Source organism: Ammodytes marinus, assembly GCF_949987685.1.
Source record: "Ammodytes marinus genome assembly, chromosome: 8".
NCBI classification, from domain to species: Eukaryota; Metazoa; Chordata; class Actinopteri; order Uranoscopiformes; family Ammodytidae; genus Ammodytes; species Ammodytes marinus.
Genome location: NC_137212.1, coordinates 18751672 through 18771890, shown reverse-complemented (window position 1 = coordinate 18771890; position 20219 = coordinate 18751672).

Sequence of the window (20219 nt, the reverse complement as noted above, 5' to 3'; positions counted from 1 at the left end):
TGTGGTCTACGAAGGCTGCATTTGAAGACCGATTGCGTCATGGCGGCGCGCAAAGGTTGTTCCATTTGCAAGGCTCCTTGCAAGGCTCCTCATATGCAGCCGTGAAATGCAGCCTTCGTTTCACGGTTTTGAAGGCTGCATCAGATGTATCCTTCGCAGCCCAACATATCCCATGATTCATTGCGTTTTTTTCAGAGATGGCATACAATAAAATAAAAAATAACAAAATAGCAACGTGTTGCTCCATCTTCTTAACTTTTATCTTCCTTTCTTTTTTTCTTGTACTTTTTTTTCTTTTCGTCTGGTAGGCAACTTCTTTTTCTTTTTTCCTCTGCTGACAAGGCTGTCTCCGTTGGCAGCTATCAGGGTTGCTAGGCAGCACAGGAGCGGCGTGTCGTCACGCAAGGTAACGGCTTGTTACGCAAACCGAAAATGCTCGTAAACGGAGACCTGCGGAGACCGTCCCGTTTAACAACGCTCGTTCGGCCCTGGTTCGGGCTTCGAATCGGCCTTCATAGGCTATAGCCTTCATAGACCGCGAGACCGCGTTCTACTGTAAGGATTTTATATTTCTAAATTAATGATATTATGCCCCCCCCTATATCTAATAATTAAATTATGTTATAACCCCCATCATTAATTTGCATTTCTCATAGATAATCAATAGAAAAATCAATATAGTCTGAACTTGATTTAAACTCTCTTATGTTTCTCTCACTCCAGACTCGTGAGAAAGTCGGGGAGGCAGAGATGACTTTGCAATAAAAAGCCCAGTCATAAATTTCCCATAAAGATAGCGATAAGAACCAGACGCGTGGTATCGTTTTAAACACCAGCCTTTTGTAATTTTGCTACATTCGAGGACATAGAAATAGTCTAGACATCTTTCCCAGAAATCCAGAAGATGACGTCTTCCAGAAGAGGAGACACATGACAACATTTAGCCAATCATAAGCCTTGTTAAATTTTATATATAAGATCCTGATGTTGAGAGGATCTGGACTTCACACTACTACTACTAGTTCATTTTCTGTACTTCTTCTTGCTTTTTGTCCTGTCAAACTGCCTTGTCAATTTACTTAAATAAATACTGAGGACGAGATCCCGAATTTTACACCTTTCTCCATGGTTATTTTACACCTTCATAAATAAGGCTAAGAACACGTATATTTTTATTTCTAACACCTTCATAGACCTACCAAGGAGGCGGTCTCTGTAACGGGATACAGCTACAGAACACTGGTAACACAGAGGACGGGACTCACCAACAACCATAATGCTATGACAAGGAACAAAGAAACACAAGGACAGTAAGGACGCGGTCTACGCGGTCTGTGAAGGCTATAGCCTGTGAAGGCCGATTCGAAGGCCGAACGAGCGTTGTTAAACGAGACGGTCTCCGCAGGTCTCCGTTTACGAGCATTTCCGGTTTGCGTAACAAGCCGTTACCTTACGTGACGACTCGCCGCTCTTGAGCTGCCTAGCAACCCTGATTGCTGCCAACGGAAACAGCCTTGTCAACGGAGGACAAAAGAAAAAGAAGTTGCCTACCAGACGAAAAGAAAAAAAAGTACAAGAAAAAAAGAAAGGAAGATAAAAGTTAAGAAGATGGAGCAACACGTTGCTGTTTTGTTATTTTTTATTTTATTTTATGCCATCTCTGAAAAAAACGCAATGAATCTTGGGATATGTTGGGCCGCGAAGGATCCATCTGTTGCAGCCTTCAAAACCGTGAAACGAAGGCTGCATTTCTCGGCCGCATATGAAGCAGCCTTGCAAATGGAACAAGCCTATGACGCAATCGGTCTTCAAATGCAGTCTTCGTAGACCGCAACCCCTGAATTGAGATTCAGCATATACTGTATATACACAAGACAGGGTAGGCAACAAGGAACAGGTGGAACACATTAGGGCGGGGCCAGTAATTACACAGGAGGGAAACTTGACAGGACATGGGGAGAAACAAGACAGACATACCAAAATAAAACAGGAAACACAGGGAAACCACCAAAACAAGACAAGACACAGAAAGACCATGACAATGTTGTGGCTTTAATCTTCATTATAGTTATTTATTTATTTGTTCATTTATGTATTTTTAAGACAGAGGATGTGGTGTTGTCTCCACTGACGAGTATTGTTTTGAATGGGGTGTATTTTAACCTTCTACACACAGGAAAAATTATTTACAGCAAAACTTTAAAAAAAGTTAAATGTAAACAGCGGTAATCCCAGTTAAAGGCTCCAGGATGATATGACCACAACTTTGGTTTACCACAGGAGCTCAACGATGGGTCTAACATTAGTTTGTTCAGTCAATTATTTTTTAATTTTTTTTAAAGATGATATTAATATATGTATAATAAATGTTATATTTCAGTCAAATTTTGTATTTATTTGTGATGCAAATGGTTAAATAATTGATTGTTATATTATTCCTTTAAATTTAAAAGTTCAAACTGATGGCCAAAAATCTGAGGATATTCATAAATTTAAAGGCCTACTTCACCGGTTTGAATATGAAGGTGCATTGAATTCTGAGATCCTATGTAGTATAAATGTGCGAAAAAAATTGAAATCGGTTCATCCTAGCCTGAGAAAAGGCAGAAAGAGTGTTTTTTTTAACCCTATATTTCTCTTTCTCGTGACATCACAGAAAGAGAAATATAGGGTTAAAAAAAAACTTGCTTTGTAAATATTACTGTGATGTCTTTTACTGTGACATCACAGTAATATTTACAAAGTACGTTTTTTCAGAGATTTCAGACTTTTGGGGGACTTTGTTGCTCATTTCCATAGTTTACAAGTGGACTTATTTTAAAATATACTTTACCTGTTCACTTTATGTGTGTTCCTACACACTTAATTCCATTTGCAAAAAAAAGAGGCAAGAGAAATAACTATTTTGGCCTATTTGGGGCTCCGCCTCGTCACAACTGTGATACTCTGCAATCCCAGAAGAGGGAGCTGCTCACACACACTTTTCTAAAAGTGACTACAATAGGCACGTAGTTTAGAAAATAGAGGGAAAGGGACAACATAAAAAATGGAAACAAGCAATATTTTCTACCAGGGACAGAGGGAGAATGGGTCCGACTCAAAAAGGTTGACACAACTGCAACAAATAAAATGTTAAAATAGATTTTGAAGCAGTTTGGGGTGCTTTCGAGTCATGAATGAAACAATAGAGTATATATTTAAACAGCCAACATAACATAAAATACACATCTCTGAAAAGATCAGAGCTGTGTGTGTCATTTGTTTATACTGCTGATGACAAATGATCCTCTTCCATTAGCCCCTAAATGATGCCATATGTTCAACAGAATGTGGGCGCGGCGAAAAGACCTGTTTTCAGTGACCACACACACACACACACACACACACACACACACACACACACACACACACACACACACACACACACACACACACACACACACACACTACAAATAAGTTTGGGAGTGACCATTGTGTCCTGACGTGGATGGGAAGTTCAGTCTTACATTGGGAAAACCTGGAGGGACACAATTTCAGGGCAGGCCGTTGTCCAGCTTGCAACAGCGCAGGAAAAAGCCAGTCAGCCAACAGTCAAACATTGGGCCAATGCAGTGCTGGAGAGGAAGGCCAACCTGGTCAGCACGTTTTGGGGGGAGTTTTTTTGGCATCAGGATTTTAGATTTCAACCTGACCAGCCAGTGGGGGGAGCATGGGAGGGGGTTCGAGAAGAGAGTATTTTGGGGAAGTGAAAGTCGAGGCAGGCTGCACTGTTTTGGATGAGGTGCAGTGAGGATCAGCCAAAATGGAGTAACAGTATGACAAGAGTCTGGATAAGTAGCTTGACTTGAAAAGTGAATTTGAAACAGCTGTTTGATATGATCCATTGCATATGATGGTTAAGCAACAGCAGAGAAGATTCTCACACAGCCCTCATGTGCTTTCCCCAGCCAACTTGGCTCCCTCCTTGTTTCATTTCTAATCCAGGAAGGGTGTTGATCACTCATACTACTGTGACCTTTGACCTTTAATGACTATGTTGGCAGCAGCAGTACCTATTGGTTCACATAGCAGGGTTATGTAGGCAGCTATGAGCAGCCTTTTAGCAGGATACCAGCAGGACCACGTCATACATTCTTCCTGCATGGGCTCTTCAGTGTGGCACCTAGATAACCTCTGCAGTATGACTGTTAGAATGCTAATAGCTTTGTCCTTGGACACCTTTCAGAAAGATGTCAGGTCTATATAAAGCCATAGGTCTATAGTAAAGGATATTTTGCAAAGCACATTTATATATTCAAACATGTCTGACGGCTGTTTGCAGCATGTCATTTTCAGTAAAGGCTGCACTTATCAGTGTTGTCATATGAACAAAAGGTCCAAGGGCTATGTGTGACACCACATGAAAGGGGTCACTTGAGGTGACAAGCCCACAGGGAATTTTTGTTCAACTCTGCAGCTCACCAGAACTTTATTGCTTGTTTTAGCTAATTGTTTTGGTTTTTATGGGCGGCAACTTTATTGTTTGGTTCATTTTCACTGTTCTCACATCACTTTCTAGCCACAGCCGGCAGCTGTTATAAAAAGACAGCTCAGGACTACGCACTATAGATAAACTGCCCAGCACCAAACGGTAGGCCACGTTGGCAAAACGTTAGTGAAGAAAGTGGAGCATTGAGCTAAGGAACCAAATAATTTTCTCAGGATTTGCTTCTTTTTTTTTAACACAAAATAAAAGCAAAGTTAATATTGGACGACAATCAAACGGCGGCAAAGTTGCTCAGTGTGTGTGCAAGATGTGTAAACAAGCAATTGTTTGCCAGCACATTAGCCATATCATCTTTGCATGGTCATATTATGTGTAATGTGCAGATGTTTGCATCTGACCACCTTGATAAGAACCCATTTCTATGAGAACAGGTGCCGCACTGTTCCTCTGATCAACTGCATGGACCAATGTGTTTGTAGCCTTATTATAAAATGTTTAAAAAAAAGAATGAAATAATACAGCTTAAAACAATCAAAGCGAAAAGTGGGTGAATCTGCAAGAAGCATTTACACTTTTCATATACCTATATAATTTGAGCTATATGCTCTCCTCTAATAAATAGAAAGTAATTCAGAAATTTACTTTTATTCATTAATTTGATGATTTTCACACCAGATCCAAGGATTTTTTGGGGGCAATTTCTCCTCGGTCAACATAAAAAAGGTCTACTGTATAATTCCGGTCCTCCCATGAATGATGTGTGATGAGGTGATAACCCTCTGAATAAGTGGTGCATGACAGGCTCTCATTACAGCCATTCAACCACAGGGATCTTTATTTACACATCCTCTGTGAGCAATGTCAAAGAGGCAAATGTTAGGCCTGATAACATAGAGCAAGATGAGGCAGAGCCAAAGGGTTGGCAGGGACACACACACACACGCACGCACACACACACACACACACACACACACACACACACACACACACACACACACACACACACACACACACACACACACACACACACACACACACACACACACACACACACACACACACACAGTATTTGGTGATGGCAAATCCCATAAAGGGAAACAAGGGGTTGAGTTAAGATGTCATGGCCTCTTCGTTATGCTAACACAAGATAATTAGAACTAAACACACTCTAAGTACAGGTGTGGCTGAAGGGGATTACAAATGATCCTGTGTGAATCATGAATATCAGTGCCAAATTTCATGGCGATGCGTCAAATAGCTGCTGAGATATTTAAGTCTTGACCACAGACCGACATTGCCATCGCTGCTTGTCTATAAACACAGCCAATCTCTAGAAATGAAACTTTGCTTTGGCTTTCTTGTACAAAAACAACACCATGACTTACAGAGCAGGTCATGAGAGTCCTCACACCTGAATGATTGTACATAATTCACATCTTGATGACACACTGATATGCACACACACAAACCTAATGCTACAAATGCTGAATTTTCTTTCCTTCATTGCCATGAGTTAAAGTGAGGAGCTTGAGTAATTCTCTTGACAGTACAAAACAATTTCCCATAATGGCTCAGTTCGAGGATGCATGTTGTGTTTACAGTTGCTTTAAATTGAAGATAATTTTCCCATGTGGAATAAAGATGCATGGGGTCTGTTTCCCACACTCTCCCCACTCAGCATGACTCAGAGAATGTTTCTCATCTCTGTGTTGCAGGTCAGCGGCTTTGCAATAAAGATACAGCCATGACCAGACCTATGTGTGCCTCCAGTCATAAATGCTCTGATAGTGAAATGTTATGAAAATTGTGAGTTAACTAGTCACATGACCAGGAAATGACTGCAGTATTGATGCATGGTTAGCTTACAAAGAGAGGGAAATGCTCTGGGAGATTTTTTACTCCCATCAAGTTTTTTCCCCTGATTAGAAGTATTTGAGTTTTGTTCTGTTAAACTTTTCATGAGGTCTTTCCTCCCTCACAGGCTTCCACCCTTCTTTCCCCTGCTCTCTTTCTCGCTGTAGCTTTAAATGTGACTATATCTTACGCTCTATTCCCTAGTGAGAAGAGTTTTGGGGAGTTTTTTACCTTAAAAGGCTATGTGGAGTGGAGTGCTGGTTTCCTGTGGGAGGGGCTTTCCTCGCTGACTCTGGAGCTGGAGGCCGGGCCCATCCTCATCCTCTCTCACCCTGACTGCTTTGGTCCCTCCCACTTATACACACACACACACACACACACACACACACACACACACACACACACACACACACATGCGCGCCTTCCTTTTTACACTCCCAGGGAAGTGGTGAAATCCAGCCACTGCCAGATGTGTGTGTGTGTGTGTGTGTGTGTGTGCGCGTGTGTGTGTGCCTGTGTGTGTGTGCATGTGTGTTTGAGCGCTGACCTCCTAACCTGGCTACAAAAGTAAAGACAGAAGGCATGAGAAGTATGTAAGAAAGTAAAGGAAAGGAAAGGGGTGTCAGGGGTTAATGTGTCAGAGGACAGCATGAGAGGCACTGTGAACAGCGGAGAAGAAGTGTGGAGCGGCTGAAGCTGCTCCCATCCTCTCCCTCTGACTGGTTGGCAGCTAGCCTGTCAGGCAGTCAGTCAGATAGTTAAAAAGTGAGAGGGATGTTGTCCTTATAAGGTCAGTGCCGAAGACTAGGCTGTACTGGTGAACTACAGGCCAGACCTTCTGGTGTGTCACCACCATGTCAGCATGATGTCATAAGTATCACATACTTTAACCAGTCTGCTTTTCTGTATCTCTTCCCTTTTGTTTGTGGCTTTAGACCAAGCCTCCTTTTCAGGTCTTCAGGTCTGTTTGTGTGTGTGTGTGTGTGTGTGTGTGTGTGTGTGTTTGTGTGTGTGTGTGTGTGTGTGTGTGTGTGTGTGTGTGTGTGTGTGTGTGTGTGTGTGTGTGTGTGTGTGTGTGTGTGTGTGTGTGTGTGTGTAAACTGCCTGTCACTGTCTTATTTATCAAAATGACCAGATAAAAGCTTCAAAACTTCATCACATGTTTTCAACTTACTAAACTGACTGACTAAAAGTTTCACGTTTAATAAAATAATTATTTGGCAACTTGCCCTGGTGTGGATGAGATGTTACTTTATTATTTTATTTCAGATTTAGAAACAGTTAAGTTAGACATGTCATGCAGCAAAATATGTCACACTCTCTGATCTCACCACTTCACATGCGAGCAATCAGATTCCTGAGCATGCTCCCTGATTTAACGCTCACCATCCAAACCTGAACTGCAGGTTTCTGTCTCCAGGTGGGCCGACAACAATTCTAACAATCATAAGTCAGCAGACTGACTTATTGTGCATTCATAATGCACTTACTGAGCTGTGAAAGCATTATGTAGAGAGGGTGGAAATAATTAAGACCAGTGAAAAACCTGACAGACTGAAACTATTGGATTGAGATTCATCATATTCAAACTGTGCATAGCATTACATTCATTAGGGCATTTTCTTCATTTCACGTTCACAGATGCACATATCTTGTTGCTGTGAAATTGAAAAGACAGTCAAATTGTGAAACATTCCATTATGTGCCCTCAATGAAGTCATATTATGAAGCTGTAGGTCCATGTTGGTAATTGACGTAGTACTACCTACAATGACGTGCTGTAACTGCCCCAAAGCAGAGTGAAGTTCAGGCATGCAAACTCACAATCTGATTGGTTAGCTATTTGCAAACACCTGTGAAATGTGTGGAGAGGAGGTACGTGTGTGTGTGTGTGTGTGTGTGTGTGTGTGTGTGTGTGTGTGTGTGTGTGTGTGTGCGCGCGTGGGTTTGTGTGTATGGGTAGCTGAGTAGGTGAGTGAGAAGGCAGTTATAGGGAGTCATGCATCATCACAGGAAGCACAAGAGCTCATCGTCATACAGAAAACATGTGCTTCTGCCTGTACAGACGAAATGTGACAGAGGAGATGCATCTCATTGTCTGTGTCTGAATGTATGTGTGTGTGTGTGTGTGTGTGTGTGTGTGTCACCAAAATCCAGGTGGTGTCCTGTCTGTTTGAGTCATGAGGGATGTTTCCACCCCAAAGCCATATGAGTTCACACATTCACGCATAGAAAGAGAACCTAATGTTTTACTGCCGGGAATGAAGCATCAATTGTGCAAACCCCATGATGCCTTTTTGTTTAGCTGTCCTGCTGTGTCCTCATCCTCCCTGAAATTCCCTGGTCTCCATCATAAATCCACAACATACACTATATTTGGCTACTCAACTTGCATTTGCAAAATATCTTCATGTTTAGTCTAGGGCCCGTCCACAGCATTTCTGTGGCTGAGCAACAATAAGAGAAAGCATACTTGGAAAATCAGGAGAGGATATTGAAAACATTAAATTATACACTTGAATTACTCACTGAGAGCCTGGGTGGAATGTGGCAGCATTCATGCAGTATGAGCATGACTTAAGAGCTGTGGCCTGACAAATCCGAGGCTGCTGCAAGCGCTTTGCTTTGCTGTTCACATTTAGGACAGAAGGGAGGGATGCTTTCAGTGTCAACAGATACAACATATTTAATTCCTTTTGGTATATACACAGGACACCTTTATATTACTATGAAAACCACTGTTTCCATCCATGATGTAAAATATAAACACTTGGGTCACTTCACTCGTGATCAGATAGTTATGCCATTGTTCCTCTAAAATGAGGAATTGAAAAGTCAGCTCATATTAAACACAGACATTCTTTTGGTTATTGTTTTTAGCCCCACCATAGGCGATAGCATGGCTTTAGGGAGGGATGTGTCAAAAATGGGAATGAGAACATGGAGAATTTCTAGAAATCCCCTGACTTTCCTTGAGCCTAACCATCAGGTTGACACATATCGGGTTGACTTGAATGTACATTTACTACAGATAGTCAAGGTCCTCAGAGGATAAATTATAATGACGTTGGTCTTTCTTGCACCTTAATAGGGTAACATGTTAATTTGTCTTCTGGTATATGACCTGGAAAACTAATGACAACCCCATTAACCTCAGTTATATATTGTGTATATTGCGAATTAGCACATGTTTGCATGCTGAATTGCTCTAGGAACTAGGAAGTAGGCTACACTATGTGCCTGCTAAGCCTCAACATGTTAGCATTGTCGCTGTAAGTCACATTCTGCCATTAGCATTTTGCTCATATCACACACAAAGCACCAAAGTACTATACAATCCACTTTGCAGTTTAGTTTATTATACAGTAGGCTATACAACATGCCCAGGCGTCTCACTTAACATTGTTGTTTAAGCTGCAGTGACCTTGTATAATGCTGCCAGACAACAAGCAGGGGTTGAGTACAGAATAGCTACGTTGTTCTCTTTCTGTCAGATCACTTGTCTGACCAGAAACGTGTGGCTGGATGGATGATTAAATGATTCCCCCTCCCCCCTGAGTACCTCCCTACTGTTGTACAGAAGGAGGGGATAGTTTAGTATCGGATCAACTTTGCAACTCCTGCACATCAACACCACAGACAGCTGTTGCTCATCAACGGCTGAAAACAGCAGAAGAGCAGAATCTCAGCAGGGTTTTTCTGCCCCGCACAACACATCCACTCCTAATATAACCTGATCTGGAAATTCATTTACGATATTGGCTATTCATTGTGTCCTGGCTTTGGTTTCTGTGTGCCTTGTAGGGAACGAGAGCAGATGCTTTGAATCAAAGCTTCTAAGTTTTATGATATATCAAACCAGGGAGGTGGAGTGGTCAACTGGTCTGTATTCCATTGCTTATAACTGATCTTTGTAAATAATGGTATGTAATGCTCTCTTTACATCTTAAGCCGTACTAGAATGTCAACAATGTGGATTTCTGACATCAATTACACTTAGTTCCAGTGGTTATGTTATAGTGGGTTCCAGCTGAACTGTTGGAAAATAACTTGACACACTACCTGTCACATCAGCCAGATCTCCTGTTTGTAGATTCAAGCCACAAGTGTTAACTAACGTCACATTTTAGCATCACTGGGGGGAAAAAAGACTAACTAACTTCCAGGTGTAACCGTTACGCAGCATAAACTGAGCCAACTAACAAAGCTAACATTAGCATGCTATCATTGAACCCCCCCTCCCCCCATACATATCTAAACTGATACGTGATCAAAATGTTTGATAATGATGTACAATGGGAAGATTTTACACTTCACGAGTAGCCTACAATAATAAAAGCTGCCTCAACTTAATAAAACATTTGCCTTGCTAACGTTGAATAACTACATATAACATTGCTTAGGGTAGCATTTTCAGAATGTCTTGGTGCACATTCTAACCATGAATATCCCTCCTAATAGGCCAGGCAAAGTAAGGCATTTTGGGGCCAAAAATAGAATAAATTGTAAAAGATTTTTTTCCAGCTCAGATCATTTCTATGAGGTGTCCAGAACAACATACTAAAAGTCCTAAGAAATCCTAGATGAGGAAATATGTTTAATTCTCATCAATCCGAGATGTGTGCCAATATGGCGCGACACCAATACATCTAAATAGGGCAATTTTTTTCCTTTAGTCCTATCAAAATGAAACTTTACACAATGAAAGTATCCATGATAATTAAACATTTTTGTATTACAAGTTTCTTTGAAAATGAATTTTAATATGCAAATGAGCTATACACTAATCGTACACGCCCAAAATAAACCCAAATAGGCTTAATATTTTCCTTTACTCCTACCACAATAAAACTTTACATAGTAAAAGTATACTTGAAAAGTAACTTTTTTTGTATTACAAGTTTCTTTTTAAATTAATTTGAATATGCACATGAGCTCCACACTTATTCAATATCCAATCATCGTATTGCCAATGGGTGATGGCGATGCTGCTTTTAGACTGGCCTCTAACCTGAAAAACTGCCTGGCTTACCTGCCAGGGGTATAACAGGTGCCTCTCATGAATTAGATTACCCCTCCCCTAGCTAGTGTAATTTTTTAGTTTTTTCAGTGCCATTCCCTTTCCTATGCCAAATAGACGAGATATAGAATCACAGCCTGAAATGGCATGGATAAAGAGGAGATTGTCACACACCGTGGGACCAAGTAACTCCTTTGTCTACTTTATGCACCATACAGTGCTGCTTGAAAGTATGTGATCAGGTGGGCCAAATTGAGTGATGAAATGGACCAATGTAATGAGAGATCTTTAGGGAAGAAATTGGGCGGCACTAGATAAAACACAGATAAAACCAGCCAGGTCAGTTTAAGGCCAGGACACACCAGTCCGACACGTTCCGACTACCCAAAAAATGGAGTCGCCGTTTCAGGAAGCTCCAGTCTTCACGTCGCGGCCAAAAAACACACCGAGACGACTGCTTATTTTCCGTACGCTCTGCGCTTGCGCGGGACGTAATGTCTCCACAACAGCAGGCGGCGCTAATCTGTATTGTGGCCCGAAAAAATACCGGAAGCCGGAAATGATGGGACAGCTCTCTAGAGCATAAACATAGATAGAAATACGTATTTATATTTATGCACCATAAGAGCACAATTTTTAGCAGAGAGTGTCGAGCATGGTGTCGAGCAGTCAACAAGGGTTGATGCATGTGAGTACTCTCAAAACGAAACGAACAAACACATTAAAACGATGGCTAGCTGTTGTTAGCTGTTTGTGCTACTCGCCTCACTTCCGGGCTTCACTGATTCGCTAGCCCTCCACCAATCAAATTGCTCCAAATGAAAGACGGTCGGCCGCCGATTGAACACGTCGGCCGACGTCATGGCACACACCAAACAGATTCGTGTGCCGACCCCCTACCGACACTACGACGGCGATTATCTGGCCGGTGTGTCCTGGCCTTTAGGCTCACCAAACTGAACCCATACAGGTCAGACTTGCCAAGCTTGTGTGCATTCAGATCAGCATGATGCAACAAGACTATCAAGTTTGTGTCCTTTAAAGATCCAAGTGACTGCTGCAGATATTGCTGTGGTTGGTCGCATACACATTCAGTACTTTCTGATTCCTCCGATATGTGAACCTGTTGTGTATCAGCCACTGGCTCTGTTGCCAGCAGATAACAAAACACCACAGCTGGATGTTTTGTGGAAGACATCCCTACTCCTTCACTCTCAAAGGCCATCATGGTCTGGTATGATGCAGATCCTGCATCTTCTAGATGAACACCCTGGGAGAGCTTCACTAACATTCCTTCCAATGATTGATCTTGATCCCAGTGATGAATCCTGCATATACTCAACATTGAGGTGTGTGGCAACTCAAGCTCTGCAGTATGATGTGACCCCTGTTCTGACGTTCGACCAACCCCTTCTGGAAAGCCTTGACCATTATAAGTTAACTTCTAATACAAATGTCTTACTTTTCATTTAGACTTTCATTGTGTCAAGTTTTAATGTGGTAGGAGTAAAGGTAAAAATTAAGCCTATGCGGATATATTTTGGGTAGCCTATATTTGATTAGTGTATAGCTCATTTGCATATACAAATTCATTTTCAAAGAAACTTGTAAGACAAAAAATTGTGTATCACAAACCATGCAAAGCACGATACAGATGTGCTCATTGTCCAAACTGCCATTACCTCTGCTAGAACAAAAGCAGTCTGACCTGTATGGGTTCAGTTTGGTGAGCCTAAACTGACCTGGCTGGTTTTATCTGTGTTTTATCTAGTGCCGCCCAGTTTCTTCCCTAAAGATCTCTCATTAACATTAACATTAACATTAACGGTGTGTGACAATCTCCTCTTTATCTATGCCATTTCAGGCTGTGATTCTACATCTCGTCTATTTGGCATAAGAAAGGGAATGGCACTAGCCTGGAAATCCAGACCCTGATATCTTGAACGATAGAGGGTCTGGCCACGATCAATAGTGATTTCCAACTCAAGGGGCGGCTCCTACTCGTGCATTTCAAATGCCACTGCACGCAGTTGGATAGCACTACAACCAATCAGAGCGATGCACAAGGTGACGCAAGCCCCGTTCGTTTAGCGAACAGCTGTTAAACTGTTAAATTAAACGTTTGCCGTGGTCGGTCGGCAAAACAGAACATTCCACTTACTATTGCTATTTGAGTGCCGTCTTCCAAATCGTAAAGGGTCGAGGCCAAAGCAGTCTCAAACTCACACAACATATCCGCAGCCATCTTTGATGTTTACTCTCACGGCTTCGACGTCGCATGCACGTCACTGTCGTCATCTGGTTACGTCCGCCCCAGAGCACCATACAAAGGGCTCTGGCACGCCCATATTAGATAGAACCAATTAAAACGTGAGCCCAGATTTCTGGTCTTTTTGAAAAAGCTTCAACGGAGAGTTTCCAGACCAACAGACGCAGCAAATTTAATTTGCCAGCGCCTAGTGGCAGGTCTGGGAATGCCAGGCTAGAATGGCACTGAAAAAAGTAAAAAATTACACTAGCTAGAGGAGGGGTAATCTAATTCATGAGAGGCACCTGTTATACCCCTGGCAGGTAAGCCAGGCAGTTTTTCAGGTTAGAGGCCAGTCTAAAAGCAGCATCGCCATCACCCATTGGCAGTACGATGATTGGATATTGAATAAGTGTGGAGCTCATGTGCATATTCAAATTAATTTAAAAAGAAACTTGTAATACAAAAAAAGTTACTTTTCAAGTATACTTTTACTATGTTAAGTTTTATTGTGGTAGGAGTAAAGGAAAAAATTAAGCCTATTTGGGTTTATTTTGGGCATGTACGATTAGTGTATAGCTCATTTGCATATTAAAATTAATTTTCAAAGAAACTTGTAATACAAAAATGTTTAATTATCATGGATACTTTCATTGTGTAAAGTTTCATTTTGATAGGACTAAAGGAAAAAAATTGCCCTATTTAGATGTATTGGTGTCTCGCCTTATTGGCACACATCTCGGATTGATGAGAATTAAACATATTTCCTCAACTAGGATTTCTTAGGACTTTTAGTATGTTGTTCTGGACACCTCATAGAAATGATCTGAGCTGAAAAAAATTCTTTTACAATTTATTCTATGAAAAACGCTATTTTGCCTGGACTATAAAGGCTTTTCTTCTTTCTCCAAATCCTTGTCTCTATATCAGCCGTGGACACTGGTCTCCATTGTTCAGAAAAACTCTTGATTCTCTGTGTCACTCATCAAACTCAAAATATCAGGTACAACAGAATAACTCAGCGATCAAATTTCATTGGATGCTTCATAATGGCATTTGAAATAACCGAGCTGTCTGAATGACATCACATAGTCATAAAAACAAAACAGCTCAGTGATACCATGATAAATAGGTAGGCCATTTACCATCACACTACCTCGCCGATCATTATAACTAATCCCTGTAAAAACATATTACTTAGTCTCTGTTTGCATCAGTTGTCCAATGTCCATAGCAGCTATAGGTTTGTTTTTCTTTCAGGCCACATTGGCAAGTTTAAGTCTCTTTGAAATAACAATGGACTTGGGAAGGGCAACACCTTCACCTTTTAATCAAACTCTCCCTCCCTCTCCTTCTCCACTCGCCTATAACATACACACTCTTAAAGGCCCCTCCGTGTGCGAGATGTTGTGTGTGCCAGCGGGACTGTGTATCCACTGAAAGGAGGTTAAATGTGGAAACAGGACCTGCAGTCCTCTCTCTCTGCTGTCTGGGCTTCTTTCTGAAAACATAGCAAGCCAAATAAGGAGATGAGCAACGTTTGAAGAGCAAGGCCGAGTGGAGTGGAGTGGAGAAGCCAGGCCTTGTGTTGTGATGGCTGGCTTGATAGGGTGGAGTGTGTGTGTGATAGCCAGGGAGTCATTCAGGACGGAGTGAACGCAGAGTGGTGAGTGAAGGAGCAATGGATGGAGAGGAAGAGGATGGAGAGAAGGGATGAAAAGAGGGAGGGCGGGTTGAGAACATGGGCTGGGGGGTGGTGGTGATCAGAGCCTGGAGGCAGGTTCTGTTGCAGTTACCCATATAGGGCTCAACTCTCCATCTCTGGTCACAGCTCTTTGCTCTGTCTCCTTCCTACTTTCTCTCCCTCTCTGTCCGTCTCTGTCTCTCGCTTTCTCTGTTATTCTCTGCAGCTTCGTTGGTAATCCAGCTTCTCTCCAGTATACTTTACGCAAAAAAGACCCTGAACACTCCTACCTCTCAACACAACAGGAGACAAGCCATTTGGTGCACTTTTTTGAAGCTTCGTTTTCACATCTCAGAGAGGGAAATCCGACGAAGCAGCCACTATGGAGGCAATCAAGAAGAAGATGCAGATGCTGAAACTGGACAAGGAGAACGCCATCGACCGCGCAGAGCAGGCAGAGACCGACAAGAAGGCAGCAGAGGACAAATGCAAGCAGGTGAAATTGAGAAAGGGGTAGATGGGTGGGTGAGTTAATTCAGAGATGCTGTTTTTCCATTAGTTTTGAAAAAGGTAACATTAAAGTAGTGGGTCATTTGATGAAAAAAAGTACTTTTAGAAAGAAATCCAGACCCAGTGTGAGTTAACTTAAGGTTTTCCTATAAGGCTGTTCTCTTTATCCAGCTCTTAAGCTAATCACAACATTGATACATACCAGACATACCTTCAAGGAAACAGTCTGTAAACACTTTTCACATTCATTTACACCACATCCCCCACAGCTAACAACCGTTTCACTCAAATATGTGATGTTTTTTCCCCCTCTGAGACTTGATAGTGAGTTAAACAAATGTTCCTGACAGTATATTACGCACAAAAGGCCCAACGCTCTTTTAAAAGCCCAGGCGACAATGCGTTAAATAATAATGTTATGACTCAAATTGCAGCTAAAACACACCACCTTAGAAAATAATTAGAAATGCAAACACCAATCTTTTCATCATTATCGTTGATCGCTATGCAAAACTTGAGTTCTATTTCTGAAAAAAACCCATCTGACACCTAAATATCTCATATAGCAAACATTGAGAAGAATGAGTAGGAACTGGATCTAGTTACAATAGGTCAGTATGAATGCTGTTTACAGTGGGGCTCATTAAAGAACGCTCTAAGAAAATTCTTCACACATACCCCTACAGTATACTGCTTAGGGCCATGAGACCACCCAGATCAGGATTTGAGTCTTTATAAAGGAAAAAGTGGTTAAATCCCTCTGTACAAGACCACTTTGAACAGAGTTGATGTAGCATCCGTCTGTTAAACCTATTTGACAGGTGTATCCAACATAGGAGACAACACACACACATAAAAGGGTATGCAAATGGTTACATTTAGACACCAATCAGGAGATATAACACACATACACACTAGGCCCACAGTGCGAGCCTTCTGTGTGCTCTCACTGATAACAGCTGTATTTTTAGACGCCAGGAGAGAATGACTGTGTGGAATTCAGTAGGATTATCAGAAGTGCTTCATGAGCTCAGAGGGGAACACTGATTAGGGGGAACACTTAACTCTTTAAGTGTGTGTGTGTGTGTGTGCATGCGTGTGTGTGTGTGTGTGCGTGCATGCATGTGTGAGCGAGAGAAGATTAGGCTCTGCATAACAGGGTTCATGAGAGACTGATAGTAAAACATTGCCATTTAAATGTTCCCAAACATCATAAACTTCATTAGACTCCCAAATCAGCCACTGCTGCTTTATCACTAGTCTGAATTCAAACACATTGGCATTCACAACATATCATCAGACTATACATTGTTTAAGCACATAATAATGTGCAGAAGAACATAATATAGTTTGTGTTGAAAGACATTGACATGAGACAGTGTAGGCTGGTGGTGGACTGGACTAACAGCCTCTCTCCTGCTGTAGCTGGAGGACGAGCTGATGGATCTGCAGAAGAAGATGAAGATGACGGAGGACGAACTGGACAAATTCTCAGAGGGCCTGAAAGACGCTCAGGAGAAACTGGAATCGTCTGAGACCAAAGCTGCAGAAGTGAGTGAAACTCTTCCCCGTACATATGCACACACGGGGGGGGGGGGGGGGGGGGGTCAAGATGTGACATTATGACGCAGCACTGCTTTCCACTGACACCTTAGCTTAGCAAGAGTTTGTTATTAACAAGAGACTCCTGCTCTGGTCGTTAATTACTTTCTTTTTCCCACTTTGACACACACTCGCGTTACCATGGGCACACTTCTGAAAAAAAATAAAAATAGAGCCCATTATACCAAGGCTGAACTGTTTTGAAGCCAGCACAGCTGTGGGGTTACTTTGATCCATAGTGAACGGTTTGGAGCACTTCAGAGATGGTTACATTCCTGTGCAGCCACTCCTGAAAGATGACCACATGGATAAACTGTAAACCCCTACCCTAAACACACACACTCACACTCACACACACACACACACACACACGCACGCACGCACGCACGCACACACACACACACACACACACACACACACACACACACACACACACACACACACACACACACACACACACACACACACACACACACACACACACACACACACACACACACACACACACACACACACACACACACACACACACACTTCGTATTGACTCAAGTTCTCAAACCAGACAACAGTCAAACAAACACTATTATTCCTCATCATCATCTTGCTACTGTAACCATGAAGAATGAAATGCCAAAATAATGTCCTATTTTAGTCCAAGATTTCAGCTAAAAGTTCTGAAATTATTGGAGTCAGCTCTTAGAGCTCATACATTTTATATATTTATGTAAATGTAAAGCAGGACAGTTCAACAGCCTTAATGCAGCAGTGATAATATTCCAGTATTATAAGATATATGATACACAATAACTCAACTATCATAGGGGCCTTTTTATACCTGACTTGTTGTGCATTTACTTTCATAATTTAAAAAGTATATTTAGCTTAAATTACTTTCTTACTTGAACTTAGAAGTGTTCTCAATCATTTAACGGATTATTCCTGTAACATTGTTGGACTCACAAAAGACCGTTTGATATTTTCAAACGATCACAATTTATGTAACAGAACATGAAACATTGTCCTTTTAATTGCCACATTCTTCCTCCCCGTCAAAACCTGGCATTTAAATCACCCACAATGCAACTTGGTCGTTGACAGTTCAGGTTGCAGATGCAGGTGGGGTATGCGAGAAGTGGCCTCAAGCTAATATGAGGAGCGCACTACAGGGTCTGGTTGGCTCACTTTTTAAGAATAGAATTGGACAGCATTGAACACAGAAAAAAGGAATGGAATGGAACGAAACGGAATAAATAAAAATATAATAAATAATATAATAATATTATAAAAGAAAATCTAACAGTATATAACTTTTACTTAGAGTATTTTTACACCCTGCAATTGATTTTCTGTAATTAAGTACAATACCCTGAATACTTCTTCCAAAACACAGGAATTCTATATACATTTTGTATAGAACCCTCCAATAATTCAATGACTGTGTGCATTATATAAGACCCAAACTACATTTTTGAGAATCTTTTCAAAGTCACTCATTTCACTTATTGTAGCGGAACATTCGAAAAGTCAATTGTCCTGTGGCTAATCAGCAATCTGGGACAGAAGATCATATTCAAGATTGTTGGCAACACCACAAACCACAGCTCTATATATCTGTCAGTGGTGGTTCCTCTAGCATGTCAGTGCATGTGTGCACAGTGTGTGATTACACGTGTGTTTGTACGTGTTGTGAGAGTGGGAGGGAGAAAGAGAGAGAGACAGACAGACAGAGAGAGAGAGAGAGAGAGGGGGGGGGGGAACAACAACAATCTAAACAAAGTCCTTATTAGCGAGTCGCTTGTTTTCTAAGATGATGATAAAAGAAATATCATACCATTTTGGAAATTAAATGCCACTTTAACAACAACAGCTAGGAATCCAGTATGTCGCTCCAATGAGATTTCACTGAGCAATCCTCGCAGAGAGAAGCGCCAAGAAAACACAAATTCATCCCAGCTTCCAGCAAGATGTGGCATTGTTTGAGCCTTGGGGAGGATATCCCAGGGAAATGCAATGTTGTACTACGCACAAAGAGCAGGGAAGTGTGTGTCATACAGAAACACAGAGGCAGACACGCTGGATTATCCTCAAGCAGTGATCAAATAAACTCCGAGAGCAGTTTGGAGAAGCCTCACATGTAAAGTTGGTCAGGTGGTGGGCCCCCTGGAAAGAGCTGTAGTTGGAAGGTGTGGTTTGAGGCCATGGCTAGGTATAGCTTCCACTCCTGGGCGTGGAAAGAGAATGCAAGAAATGCAAGGTTGTTGTTTTTTTAATAGATTTTTACTGTTACGTGTTAACAGTGAAGTCCTACGGAGCGACGACAACATTTCCAGAGACTAAAATCTGCTCTCCTCCACTTCCATAAATTCCCCTCATGTCACTTATTAGAGGCAGCAGTCGAGTCATTACACATCTGAATTCACACACAGAGAGAGCGACCAGATTAGGAAACCTGGAGGGGGCTGGGAAAGCAGAACAGTGAGCCAAATACCCCAAAAAGCAAGCAGAGTGATTCCTTTAAAAAGAAAGAAAGAAAAAAAAGAAGCCTCTGCAGTGACTAGTAGGGCTAATATTCAGGTCATCACAACTCACTGTTGCTCTTGCAACCAGACACAGAATCTGTCTTTAAAAGAGAGTTGGATGAAAATACTTGCATACAGGGATGCAGAAAGCTACAAATGGTTAGTGTCAAAGAGGGTGGCACTATATGTTGTCTTACTGCAGGTATGGATAACACCATTCACAGCAGCAGAAGTTACTTTTTTTAAGGGGGAGAGGACTGTGGGGGCGGCCGGGGCAGAGAAAAGCACAGAACAGG